This window comes from Bos mutus, chromosome 11, assembly GCF_027580195.1.
Source record: "Bos mutus isolate GX-2022 chromosome 11, NWIPB_WYAK_1.1, whole genome shotgun sequence".
Classification (NCBI taxonomy): Eukaryota; Metazoa; Chordata; class Mammalia; order Artiodactyla; family Bovidae; genus Bos; species Bos mutus.
In genome coordinates this window covers 76,659,671-76,667,583 of record NC_091627.1, presented here as the reverse complement: position 1 = coordinate 76,667,583, position 7,913 = coordinate 76,659,671, and positions in this window count along the sequence as shown.

Sequence of the window (7,913 nt, the reverse complement as noted above, 5' to 3'; positions counted from 1 at the left end):
TCCTTGGACATGGGGTTGCTCCTCTCGGCCGCTGCCCCTGACCTCAGGCGTGGGGTAGCTCCACTCGGCCTCTCCTGTGCCGTCACAGCCTTTTAGGACTATTAATTGGAGGGGGTAATGGGAGCCAGGATATTTCCAGAAGGTGGAGAAAGACCCTTTATAATTTTTTTTCCTTTGAGACCCAGGAGTTTAACTGAATACTCCTGGAAACCCAGAGCAATATAATAACATCTCTACTTCATTTACTTGACCCAGTCAAAGCTCACAGATCATCAGAATTGGAAGGGACCTGAAGGACTCTTTAGTTCAGGGGTTCTCAACTTGTATATGGGGTCGCACAGAGTCGGACACAACTGAAGCGACTTAGCAGCAGCAGCAGCAGCAACTTATATATCACTGAAGTTTTTAAAAAGTACTGAGCCTGGGCCCCACCCTCAGACCAATTAAATCAGATCTCTGAAGGCAGGGCAAGCCTTCTTTTCTTAAAGCTTCCCAGGGGACCTCAGCATCTAGCCAGAATTGAACATCAGCTATTTGGTCCAACAGTCTCTGCCCAAGGAAAAGACAATGAGAGGAGGTGATGTGAGTCAAACCAAAGTCTCACAGGGATGGCATCATATGACTTGTAGGTGCTAAGGAGAATGGAGAATTACAGGAGAGCCTAGACATTATCAGCCAGTCAGTCACTAAGTTAAATAAACACTAGGTTATATTTACCTGGAGCAATAGTTTGATGCCTTTAAGCTCCATTTTCCAAGGAAATTTTAATATCACAAGGAAGTGTCCTCATTATGAGTGGAAAAAATAACTTTATATCTTAACTTCATGCATGGGCTATATACATATGATCATAGATTATATGCATAAGCGAAACACACCAGAAGTTAACAGGTGCTGAGAACAGGATGCTTCCTCTTTTTTACAGCTTCCTTTGTTTTCTCTGTTTTTCAATTATTTTTAAAGAAGCTGGGCCAGAGAATTGGAACTCACTTGGTGAAGGTGTTGCAGAAACCAGTAATCAAGAAATCAAGCACCAGACTCAGAGAGTTGGGGAACTCATGTTTATTAAGCTGGCGGGCCCAGAGGAGTTAACACTTCAAGCTCTGAGCACCAAACAAAGGGGTTAGAGAGTTTTTATAGACAGACTATAGTGAGCAACACTAGCTGCTAATAGGCTGGTTTAAATTAAGCGGTTTTGCACGCATGGGATCAGCAGTCAAGATGGGGAGGGGGATGCCTGATCTTTACATGAACAGGCATGATTAAGCAAGTTTGCAGGGACTGGGCAATTGCAGAGAGCAGGACAAGGGTGAGTAAGATAAGCTCCAGTTCCTAGTATTGTAAGTTCCCATTTTCTGAGACTATGTGACAAATGTGATCCAGATTTTGCAAGGAGCAAGCTGAGTTACAGAGGCAGCAGGAGCAGGAGGTTATGTAAAATTTTAACTTTTCCTCTTCAAATGGTGGGGGATACTTCTTGCCTCTGTAATCTTCAGAATACCCTGCTGTTTGTATCTCCTCACCCGTGCAGGGGTCCTCCTCTGGGGACATGGGCTCAGAGAGATCTACCAGGGATCTCCCGACAGGCTAGCTGGAAAGTCAGAAATACACCCCAAGTCTCCTGTTTTATAGTCTGAATCTTGATGGGGCTGCAGTCTGAACACGTGGGCAGGCCCAATGGATAGGAAAGAGGCTGTTACAAAGGATGTGCTCATTCTGAGGGGCCAGCCCGTTCCCAGAGACCTGGGGCTAGCTCCCCATCCAGGAATCACTCTCTCACCCAGGAATGAAGAGAAGACCTGTGGACAGCAGATCCTACAGCCAAGAGATGTGGGAAAGGCACCTGTGGGACCTTGGAATAATCACCAAAACGATCTTTAAGACTGTTTCCTGTTATCACCATAGTGAGAACTCCAGGTGTTTTAGGGACTTAAGGATCTGCTTTTTGCAGATCTGCCACCTGGGGGCAACAGAGTGGCTGACCCAGCGTAGGAATGAACCTCTGCTGCGGCTGCTGCTAAGTCTCACCAGTTGTGTTCAACTCCGTGCGACACCATAGACGGCAGCCCACCAGGCTCCTCCACCCCTGGGATTCTCCAGGCAAGAACACTGGAGTGGGTTGCCATTTCCCTCTCCAATGCATGAAAGTGAAAAGTGAAAGTGAAGTCGCTCAGTCATGTCTGACTCTTCGCGACCCCATGGACTGCAGCCTACCAGGCTCCTCCGTCCATGGGATTTTCCAGGCAAGAGTACTGGAGTGGGTCGCCCGTGCCGTCTCCGGAATGAACCTCTAGTCCAGATGAATGGCTTGAAAAAATTCTGGGTGGCTCTGAGCCTGGTCTAATTTGTTTAACACTATTGAAGAGTTGAACAGTTTGACGTTCATTTAAGTCAGAGATTCTCAACTTTGGCACTTTTGACATCTGGGGCTGAATAATTCTTTGTGGTTGTCCAGTTCATTGTAGAATTGCCGCCTCTACCCACTAACTAGATGCTGGTAGCCTTCCCTGCACCATCATGAAAACCAAAACTCTCAGGGCATAACCTAAGGCCTCTCTGGGGCATTTAAATGTAAACATTTAAATGTAAACAAGTCTTTCAGGAAGTTCCTGGATTGAACAATGAAGTTATTTGTAACTTGTATCTCTTTGGCAAGTTTCCTATGGTGCTGAGTTCTGGTTGATAAAGACAGTGGAAGAGCCAGTGATTGAGTTCCCATTTCAGGGGAACTAAGATCCTGCTTGCCATGGGGTGTGGCCATAAAAAGACTGGGAGAGCATCACCATGTACTGTAGACTCTAAGTGGTGGGTTGGGGACAAGGTGGTGGCAGATGGCTTCTATTCTCTCTCTCAACCTACAGCCTTGCCTTCTCCTGCCTCTCACAGTCTCCTATTTATGGTCAATTTTTAGCTTGAAGATACAATATCTCTGAAGTCAAGGATCAGTAGCTTCTAAGGAATGAAAAGAAGGCAGGCTAAGGTTTACTGAGCTCTTAACCTGAACACGATAGTCTTCATATAACCCCATGAAGTGTCATTAGCCATTTTATAGATAAGGAAATCGAGGCTCAGAAAAATGAAGAGAATTGCTTCTATCACTCAGTGAACAGTGAGGTTGGAATCTGAATGCAAGAGTCTGACTCCATGCTAAGTTACCAGATTTAACAATGCTATCGTATAGAACATATTTATACTCAAAAATTATTTGTTGTTTGAAATTCAAATTCAATTACACATCCTATATTTTATCTGAGTACTCTACTTCAGTACGCCTTCTCTGACCCCACGGGACCATTGCAATGGGTGTGTGGTGCTGGCTGATGAACAGAGGATGGGGGACCTGGGAGCCCTGGGATCTTTGAGGAGAGAGGAGGTGGGGGTGTAAAGCCCGGCCAGCTGTCTCTGCTTTGAGAGCCTGGTGAGGAGTGACCCCTCGTGGCCATGCAGCATCCTGCAGCTGCAGGCAGTCCAGCTCCACTGAGCACAGGGCTTCAAGGGAGGACATCTGTTCTTGGTTCTGACCTCCCTGGAGAGCTGACATCCTCCCAGGGACTATGGGGAAGGAAGCCTGGACCAGAGCCACCCAAGAGTTTTTCAAGCCATTCAGCAGGACCGGAGGTTCATTCCTGCGCTGGGTCAGCTACTCTGTTGCCCCCAGGTGGCTGATCTGCAAAAAGCAAATCCTTCAGGTCAGTTTAGTTCAATCGCTCAGTCTGACTCTTTGCAACCCCACGGACTGCAACATGCCAAGCTTCCCTGTCCATCACCAACTCCCAGAGCTTGCTCAAACTCACGTCCATCAAATCGGTGATGCCATCTAACCATCTCATCCTCTGTCGTCCCCTTCTCCTCCTGCCTTCAATCTTTCCCAGCATCAGAGTCTTTTCCAGTGAGTCATTTCTTCGCATCAGGTGGCCAAAGTATTGGAGTTTCAGCTTCAGTATCAGTCCTTCCAATGAATATTCAGGACTGATTTCCTCTAGGATTGACTGGTTGGATCTCCTTGCAGTCCAAGGGACTCTCAGGTGTCTTCCCCAACACCACAGTTCAGAAGTGTCAATTCTTTGGTGGTCAGCTTTCTTTATAGTCCAGCTCTCACATCTATACATGACTACTGGAAAAACCATAGCTTTGACTAGACGGACCTTTGTCGGCAAATTAATGGCAAAGAATCTATAGTATGAAACAGCAGATCCATAAGTCTCTAAAACTTCAAGGACCAAACGTCTGCTCCCCCATGTGCAGTAAAGTCAATCTACTGTGCAGGGTTGTGGTGAAGGAAAGTGCAGTGCTTACTGCAAAGCTGTGCAACTAGTCCAGGACAGCTAGCACTCAGAAAAGCCTGAACTCCAGGACCTCCCTGGTGGGCCAGTGCTTAAGAATCTGTCTGCCAATGTAGAGGACATGGGTTCAATAATTAATTAATTCTTTTTAATCTAAAAAACAAAGCCTGAACTCTCTGAAGGGTTTCGGGAAAGCATTTTCAAAGGGCCAGGTGAGGGAGGGGGGCTTGCAGGGCACGTGATCAGCTCTGGCACAATTCTCTGATTGGTTGATGATGAGGTGACCGGGTGGTATTGCAGGGTGAACATTAGTAATCCTTAGGTTCTAGTAGGCCTGGAGGCTATGTGCTGGGGACCAGCCTCAGCAGAGTCCAGGGATACCCTCAAGACGAACGGCGTCGGTGAATGAATGACACGGGGAGGCCAAGCTTCGGTGAGCAAGGTCCGTAACTTTATTTTCAAAAGGAGCTTTTATACCCTGACTTGTACATAGAGGGAAATGAAAGATGCAAGGTCATGCAGAGTCAGCCCAAACACTCCAGCAGTTTTGCCCTTATTGAAACCAGGATTTTTTTCTGTATGCCTTTCCATAAACAAGGGTCTTATGCTATATACACTATCTTCTGGCCTGGAGGCCTGTTGACATTTAATGACCCTTTTTTGATAAAGGTTGATCAACCAGAAAACTTGTTTCCCCTTGAAGTGTTTTTTCTTTATATTTCTAATCTGTGTCAGCCTCAGAAAATACTAAACAGAGTTACATTCTCAAGGAGCAAAGGTGCAGTGGGTCACAACAAAGAAAGAACTTATTAGCTCAAAGGTCTGATGTGGTTAATACCAAGGCTACTACTTGTTTTTCTTACATTCCACCTACATTAACTAATGCACTCCCAGGTGACAATGGATAAGGGATATGGGAACTTGGCAGCAAGCATTGGCCCAATAGTGAAGCCCTTTGCCAGTACTATTCTAGTAATTTTTCACCCCTTAAAGGGCTCTATGCCCATTAGGACTTTTAGAATGCTTAGGCTTCCCGTGCCTTTCATGGTTGGGAAGTTGTGAACAATCATGTGAGTTAGTTGTGAGAGTAAGGAAAAACCTGTCAAGCAAGCTAGAATGCCAACAGAGGGGTTAGAATAGAAATATTCCTTTCATGCCCAGGAGACTTATCAACTTAGAGCCCTAAGTTGATTTTCTCCAGAGAAAGGTGGTCGGGGATAGCCCCCTGCTAATATCAGAAGAGTGGTTGAAAGGCATAGTATAGTAAACAGTAGACAGACAGATTTTGGTTCCGGGGTAGGTGCTCAAGCAGGTCCAGGGAATCCCTGGGGTCCTGATCCGCCTTTGCCTGTCAGGTCTTCTCCACATGACCTTTGTCATGGGTGGGATCTCCCCTGGTGGCTCCTGGCAGCTATGTGTTCAAGATCACCAAATAGTTACTTTCTTCCATTTGATGAGGGTTTTCACATTATAAAACAATGTGCATCAGATACAATTAACTAGGGACTTCTGAGAGGAGCTACAGAAGAGGGTATGGTGGGGGTGGGGGGGGGGAGGGGGGAGGCGGGGAGGAGGTGGGATGTGTCCCAGGAAGGTACCTAGGGTCCTGCTCTGTTACAAGTGAAAGTAAAAGTGTTAGTCACTCAGACACATCTGACTCTGCGACCCCATGGACTATAGCCCTCCAGGCTCCTCTGTCCAGGGAATTCTCCAGACAAGAAAATTGCAGTGGATTACCATTTCCTGCATAGCAGGTAGATTCTTTTCCATCTGGGCCACCGGGGAGGACTGCTGAAACCCGGGCCTCCCTACCCCCTGCCACGTCCAAGGCCCCTGTGCCACTCCAGCGTGTGAAGAGTCACATCTATCTGAGGGCAGCACTGAAGGGAGGGCATCATTGAAACTAATGTCCAGAGTCCATGTCTACCCTGGAGGCCATGTCTAGCCTGGAGGCCGCGTCTACCCTGGGGTCCCATGAATCACCTTTGTGTAAATCTGCTCTTTAGTGGAAGCCTTTAGTGCTTTTTTAAGTTGGACTTAAATTGAAGAAAGTAGGGAAAACCACTAGACCGTTCAGGTAAAAGTTCAATTCAGTTCAGTCGCTCAGTCGTGTCCGACTCTGCGACCTCATGGACTGCAGCACACTAGGCCTTCCTGTCCATCATCAACTCCCGGAGATTACACAAACTCATGTCCATTGAGTCGGTGATGCCATCCAAACATCTCATCCTCTGTTGTCCCCTTCTCCTCCTGCCTTCAATCATTCCCAGCATCAGGGTCTTTTCCAGTGAGTCAGTTCTTCATATCAGATGGCTAAAGTATTGGTTTCAGCTTCACCATCAGTCCTTCCAATGAATATTCAGGACTGATTTCCTTTAGGATGGACTGGTCATTCAGGTAAGGCCTTAATCAAATCCTTATGATTATACAGTGGAAGTGACAAATAAATTCAAGGGATTAGATCTGTTAGATAGAGTGCCGGAAGAACTATGGACGGAGGTTCATGACATTGTACAGGAGACAAGGATCAAGACCATGCCCAAGAAAAAGAAATTCAAAAAGGCAAAATGGTTGTCTGAGGAGGCCTTACAAATAGCTGTGAAAAGAAGAGAAGCTAAAGGCAAAGGAGAAAAGGGAAAATATACCCATTTGAATGCAGAGGTCCAAAGAACAGCAAGGAGAGATAAGAAAGCCTTCTTCAGCGATCAATGCAAAGAAATAGAGGAAAAAAACAGAATGGGAAATACTAGAGATCTCTTCAAGAAAATTAGAGATACCAAGGGAACATTTCATACAAAGATGGGCTCGATAAAGGACAGAAATGGTATGGACCTAACAGAAGCATAAGATATTAAGAAGAGGTGGCAAGAATACACAGAAGAACTATACAAAAAAGATCTTCATGACCCAGATAATCATGATGATATGATCAGTCACCTAGAGCCAGACATCCTGGATGTGAAGTCAAGTGGGCCTTAGGAAGCATCACTATGAACAGAGTTAGTGGAGGTGATGGAATTCCAGTTGAGCTGTTTCAAATCCTAAAAGATGATGCTGTGAAAGTGCTGCACTCAATATGCCAGCAAATCTGGAAAACTCAGCCATGGCCACAGGACTGGAAAAGGTCAGTTTTCATTCCAATCCCAAAGAAAGGTAATGCCAAAGAATGTTCAAACTACCACACAATTGTACTCATCTCACATGCTAGCAAAATAATGCTCAAAATTCTCCAAGTCAGGCTTCAACAGTTCATGAACCATGAAGTTCCAGATATTCAAGCTGGTTTTAGAAAAGGCAGAGGAACCAGAGATCATATTGCCAACATCTGTTGGATCATCGAAAAAGCAAGAGAATTCCAGAAAAACCTCTACTTCTGCTTTATTGAGTATGTCAAAGCCTTTAACTATGTGGATCACAACATACTGTGGAAAATTCTGAAAGAGATGGGAATAGCAGACCACCTGACCTGCCTCCTGAGAAATCTGTATGCAGGTCAGGAAGCAACAGTTAGAACTGGACATGGACCAACAGACTGGTTCCAAATAGGAAAAGGAGTACGTCAAGGCTGTATATCGTCACCCTGCTTATTTAACTTTATGCAGAGTACATCATGAAAAATGATGGACTAAA